Below are 6,375 nucleotides of genomic sequence, written 5' to 3' on the forward strand. Positions count from 1 at the left end.
TCATTCTGAGGCTGCTTCCCAAACTTCTTTCCTTGGGAGTTGTTGTTGTTGGGCCTCCTGAAAGAGCCTCCCCGCTTGAAAGATGGACCTCTAGGTGCAAAGCTCTTCCCTCGGTTCTGTGGGAATGAACCTTTGTGACTCCCTTTCTCAGCGGTTGCCCTTTTCACACACTCCTCAGCAACCCTACACTTGTTCACTAATTCGGAGAAAGTCCTAATCTCCATTGGTCCCACTGAACTGAAGATATCACTCCGGAGTCCTCCTTCATACTTAACACACTTCCATTCCTCATATTCCAACGGAGTCCCTTGGCACATACGAGAGAACCTGAACAGCTCCTCAAACTTGTCAGTATACTCTGATATGGACATAGTACCCTGCTTCAGTTGTAACAATTCAAGTTCCTTAGCCGTCTGATGAGCGGATAATTTGTATACTTTTTGGCATTGTTTTTAGTATGTTTTTGATATCTTTTAGTTAGATTTTAGTACATTTTTATTAGTTTTTATTTAAAATTCACTTTTCTGGACTTTACTATGAGTTTGTGTGTTTTTCTGTGATTTCAGGTATTTTCTGGCTGAAATTGAGGGACCTGAGCAAAAATCTGATTCAGAGACCAAAAAGGACTGCAGATGCTGTTGGATTCTGACCTCCCTGCACTCGAAGTGGATTTTCTGGAGCTACAGAAGCCCAATTGGCGCGCTCTCAACGGCGTTGGAAAGTAGACATCCAGGGCTTTCCAGCAATATATAATAGTCCATACTTTGTCCAAGATTTGATGGCCCAAACCCGCGAAGCAATCCGGCCTCAGGAATTCCAGCGTTAAACGCCGGAACAGGAATAAAAGTTGGAGTTAAACGCCCAAACTGGCATGGGAGCTGGCGTTTAACTCCAGAAAAGGTCTCTACACGAATTTCCTTGATTGCTCAGCCCAAGCACACACCAAGTGGGCCCGGAAGTGGATTTTTATGTCATTTACTCATTTCTGTACACCTTAGGTTACTAGTTTACTATTAATAGGACCTTTTACTATTGTATTAGTAGACTTTGGTAGCTATCTTCACTTTTATGCTATCTTAGATCTTTGGGAGGCTGGCCATTCGGCCATGCCTAGACCCTGTTCTTATGTATTTTCAACGGTGGAGTTTCTACACACCATAGATTAAGGGTGTGGAGCTCTGCTGTACCTCGAGTATTAATGCAATTACTATTGTTCTTCCATTCAATTCCGCTTGTTCTTTTACCAAGATATCACTTGTTCTTCAATATGATGATGGTGATGATTGACGCCCATCACCACTCTCACCTATGAACAAGGTGACTGACAACCATTCTTGTTCTACAAGCATTCGAGGCTTAGTGAATATCTCTTGGATTCTTCGGAGTCTTCGTGGTATAGGCAGGACCTGATGGCAGCATTCAAGAGAATCCGGAAGGTCTAACCTTGTCTGTGGTGTTCTGAGTAGGATTCAATGACTGAATGACTGTGACGTGCTTCAAACCCTGAGGGCGGGGGCGTTAGTGATAACGCAAAAGAATCACTGGATTCTATTCCGCGCCTGATTGAGAACCGACAGATGAATTCCGCTATGCCGTGACAGGACATATGCAATCGCTTTCACTGAGAGGATGGGAGGTAGCTGCTGACAACAGTGAGACCCTACACGAGCTTGCCATGGAAAGGAGTAAGAAGGATTGGATGAAGGCTGTAGGAAAGCAGAGAGACGGAAGGGAAGGCATCTTCATACACTTGTCTGAAGCTCTTACACCAATGATATACATAAGTATCACTATCTTTATCTTTTATGTTAATTTCGTTCATCATCATCATATACATTTGAGTTTGCCTGACTAAGATTTACAAGATGACCATAGCTTGCTTCAATGCTAACAATCTCCGTGGGATCGACCCTTACTCACGTAAGGTATTACTTGGACGACCCAGTGCACTTGCTGGTTAGTTGTGCGAAGTTGTGTAATGCCATGGTATTGAGCCACCAAGTTCTTGGAGCCATTACCGGGGATTATTTGAGTTGTGAAAAAGTATTGTTCACAATTTCGCGCACCAAGTTTTTGGCGCCGTTGCCGGGGATTGTTCATGTTTTGAGCAAGCTTTTGGTAACATCAGAGCCAAGATCCGGCAACAACATCAAATTTTTGGTGTTATTGCCCGGGATTGTTTAGGCTGGACAACTGACGGTTCATCTTGTTACTTAGATTAGGTATTTTTTTTCGAAATTCTTGAAGGTGAATTCTAGAGTTTCATGATGATTTGTTGAAATCTGGCTGGCTGAGAAGCCATGTCTAATCTGAATGGACCGAGGTTTCAACTTATCACCACAAGAGCTTGTTGATTTCGTATCAATCTTGCTGTTGGAGCAGTGATTTGCTAAGGCTTGGCTGACCTTGGCCATGGCCATGTCTAGTGTTTTGGACCGAAGCTTTCTTTGAAAGCTTGGCTGGCTGTGAAGCCATGTCTAATTCCTGGACCGGAGCCTTAGACTAGCATTGCACTGATTCCTGGAATTCTCATTAAGAATTTTGATACTTTTTTTCACTTAATTTTCGAAAAATACAAAAAAATTTGCAAAACCATAAAATCCCAAAAATATTTCTTGTTTGAGTCTAGAGTCTCATCTTAAGTTTAGTGTCAAATGCATGTTTTTGTTATATTTTTCGAATCCATGCATATATTTCTTTGTTTTGATCTTTGAATTCTATTGACTTGAAGTATTTTGTGTGTCTCATATGCATTTTCATGTTGTTAGTGTCAGTAGTACACAAACTGCTAAGTTTGGTGTCTTGCATGCATTGTTAATTGATTCCTTTTGCATTTTGATTATCAAAAATCCAAAAATATTTTTAATTTGTGTCCTTTCAAGTCAATGATACAAAGAATTGAAGATTCAAAACATGCTGCAGAGGAATTATACAGAAAAAGCTGAGCATTCAAAAATGCCCAGTGAAGAAGGCAGACTGGCGTTTAAACGCCAGCCAGGGTACCTGGTTGGGCGTTTAACGCCCAAAAAGGGTGCATTTTGGGCGTTAAACGCCAGAATGTATACCATTCTGGGCGTTTAACGCCAGGATGGTGCAGGGGGAAGATTTTGTTTTCAAAATCAAATTTTTTTTTTAGTTTTTCAAAATCAAATCTTTTTCAAATCAAATCTTTTCAATCAAATGTTTTCAAAATCAATTTCTTTCCTTTTTAAAAGATACTTACTAATAATTAATGATTTGATTGAACATCACAAGATTGTTACCTTTTCTGTTGAGAAAGGTTTGAATGTTTCAAATCATATCTTTTCTTGTTAGGCAAGTCATTCATTTTTAAAATCATATCTTTTCAAATAGTTTTCAAATCATATCTTCTCAATCACATTTTTTTTTTCATATCTTCTTAACCACATCTTTTTCAAAATAACTTTCAATCAAATCTTCTTAATTTCTAATTTCAAAATCTTTTTCAAAAATCACTTGGTTTCTTTTCCACTTTGATTTTCGAAAATCAATTGATGTTTTTCAAAAATGTTTTCAAAGTATTTTAATTAATTTTCGAAAATCTTCTTCCCTCCTTCCCACATCCTTCTATTTATGGAGTGCCACTCCTTCTCAATGCACAATTCGAACCTTATCTAACTAAAGTTCGAATTTATCTTCTCCTTCTTCTTTCTATTTCTCTTTTCCTCTGACACTTAAAGGAATCTCTATACTGTGACATAGAGGATTCCACATTTTCTTGTTCCCTTCTCTTTCATATGAGCAGGAGCAAGGACAAAGGCATTCTTGTTGAAGCTGATCCTGAACCTGAAAGGACTTTGAAGAGAAAGCTAAGAGAAGCCAAAGCACAACTCTCTTTAGAGGACCTGACCGAATTCTTCAAGGAAGAAAACATGGCAGCAGAAAACAACAACAATGCAAACAATGCAAGGAAGGTGCTGGGTGACTTTACTGCACCTACTCCTGATTTTTATGGGAGAAGCATCTCTATCCCTGCCATTGGAGCAAACAACTTTGAGCTTAAGCCTCAATTAGTTTCTCTAATGCAACAGAATTGCAAGTTCCATGGACTTCCAATGGAAGATCCTCATCAGTTTTTAGCTGAATTCTTGCAAATCTGTGACACAGTCAAGACTAATGGGGTTGACCCTGAAGTCTATAGACTGATGCTATTCCCTTTTGCTGTAAGAGACAGAGCCAGAATATGGTTGGACTCTCAACCTAAAGAAAGCCTGGACTCATGGGAAAAGCTAGTCAATGCCTTCTTGGCAAAATTCTTTCCACCACAAAGATGGAGTAAGCTTAGAGTGGAAGTCCAAACCTTTAGACAAAAGGATGGAGAATCCCTCTATGAAGCTTGGGAAAGATACAAACAATTAATCAGAAAATGTCCTTCTGACATGCTTTCTGAATGGAGCATCATAGGTATTTTCTATGATGGTCTCTCTGAACTATCTAAGATGTCCTTGGATAGCTCTGCAGGAGGATCTCTTCATCTGAAGAAGACGCCTACTGAAGCTCAAGAACTGATTGAAATGGTTGCAAATAACCAATTCATGTACACTTCTGAAAGAAATCCTGTGAACAATGGGACTAGTCAGAAGAAAGGAGTTCTTGATATTGACACTCTGAATGCCATTTTGGCCCAGAATAAAATATTGACTCAACAAGTCAATTTGATTTCTCAAAGTCTGTCTGGAATGCAAAATGCACCAAACAGTACTAAGGAAGCTTCATCTGAGGAAGAAGCTTATGATCCTGAGAACCCTTCCATGGAAGAGGTAAATTACCTAGGAGAACCCTATGGTAACACCTATAATTCTTCATGGAGAAATCACCCAAATCTTTCATGGAAGAATCACGAGAGACCTCAACAAGGTTTCAATAACAATGGTGGAAGAAACAGGTTTAACAATGGCAAGCCTTTTCCATCATCTTCTCAGCAACAGACAGAGAGCTCTAAGCAGAATAATTCTGACTTAGCAACCATGGTCTCTGATCTGATCAAAACCACTCAAAGTTTCATGACTGAAACTAGATCTTCCATTAGGAATTTGGAAGGACAAGTGGGTCAGCTGAGCAAGAAAATTACTGAACTTCCTCCAAGCACTCTCCCAAGTAACACTGAAGAAAATCCAAAAGGAGAGTGCAAAGCCATAAACATGGCCGAATTCTGGGAGGAAGAAGAGGCAGTGAACGCCACTGAGGAAGGCCTCACTGGACGTCCACTGGCCTCTAATGAGTTCCCCAATGAGGAACCTTGGGAATCTGAGGCTCAGACTGAGACCATAGAGATTCCCTTGGACTTGCTACTGCCTTTCATGAGCTCTGATGAGTATTCTTCCTCTGAAGAGGATGAGTATGTCACTGAGGAGCAAGTTGCTAAATACCTTGGAGCAATCATGAAGCTAAATGACAAGTTATTTGGAAATGAGACTTGGGAGGATGAACCTCCTTTGCTCACCAAAGAACTGGATGACTTGTCTAGGCAGAAACTGCCTCAAAAGAGGCAGGATCCTGGGAAGTTTTCTATACCTTGTACCATAGGCACCATGACCTTCAAGAAGGCCTTGTGTGACTTACGGTCAAGCGTGAACCTCATGCCCCTCTCTGTAATGGAGAAATTAGGGATCTTTGAGGTGCAAGCTGCAAAAATCTCACTAGAAATGGCAGACAACTCAAGAAAACAAGCCCATGGACTTGTAGAGGATGTTCTGGTTAAGATTGAAGACCATTACATTCCTACTGATTTCATAGTCCTAGAGACTGGGAAGTGCATGGATGAATCCATCATCCTTGGCAGACCATTCCTAGCCACAGCAAAGGCTGTGATTGATGTTGATAGAGGAGAGTTGATCATTCAAGTGAATGAAGAATCCATGGTGTTTAAGGCCCAAGGATATCCCTCTATCATCATGGAGAGGAAGCATGAAGAGCTTCTCTCAAAACAGAGCCAAACAGAGCCCCCACAGTCAAACTCTAAGTTTGGTGTTGGGAGGCCACAACCAAACTCTAAGTTTGGTGTTGAAACCCCACATTCAAACTCTAAGTTTGGTGTTGGGAGGTTTCAACAAGGTTCTGAGTGTTTCTGAGGCTCCATGGGAGTCCTCTGTCAAGCTAATGACATTAAAGAAGCGCTTGTTGGGAGGCAACCCAATGTTTTATAATTAATTATTTTCTTTTGTTATTTTATCTTTTTTGTAGGTTGATGATCATAAGAAGTCACAAAAACAATGAAAAAAGCAAAAACAAAATGAAAAACAGGAAGAAAAACAGCACACCCTGGAGGAAGATGCTGCTGGCGTTCAAACGCCAGTCAGCCTAGCAGTTGGGCGTTTAACGCCCAGTCTGGCACCTTTCTGGGCGTTTAACGCC

General features: G+C 40.6%; 1 non-coding gene across 1 annotated transcript; it reads right to left on the reverse strand.

Moving 5' to 3' along the window:
* Nucleotides 1-4,298: 4,298 nt before the first annotated feature.
* Nucleotides 4,299-4,406, reverse strand: LOC130972499 (small nucleolar RNA R71). The gene has a single exon (XR_009083662.1). It is a non-coding gene; the product is annotated as a small nucleolar RNA R71 (small nucleolar RNA).
* Nucleotides 4,407-6,375: the final 1,969 nt, after the last annotated feature.

Source organism: Arachis stenosperma, chromosome 3, assembly GCF_014773155.1.
Source record: "Arachis stenosperma cultivar V10309 chromosome 3, arast.V10309.gnm1.PFL2, whole genome shotgun sequence".
Taxonomy (NCBI): Eukaryota; Viridiplantae; Streptophyta; class Magnoliopsida; order Fabales; family Fabaceae; genus Arachis; species Arachis stenosperma.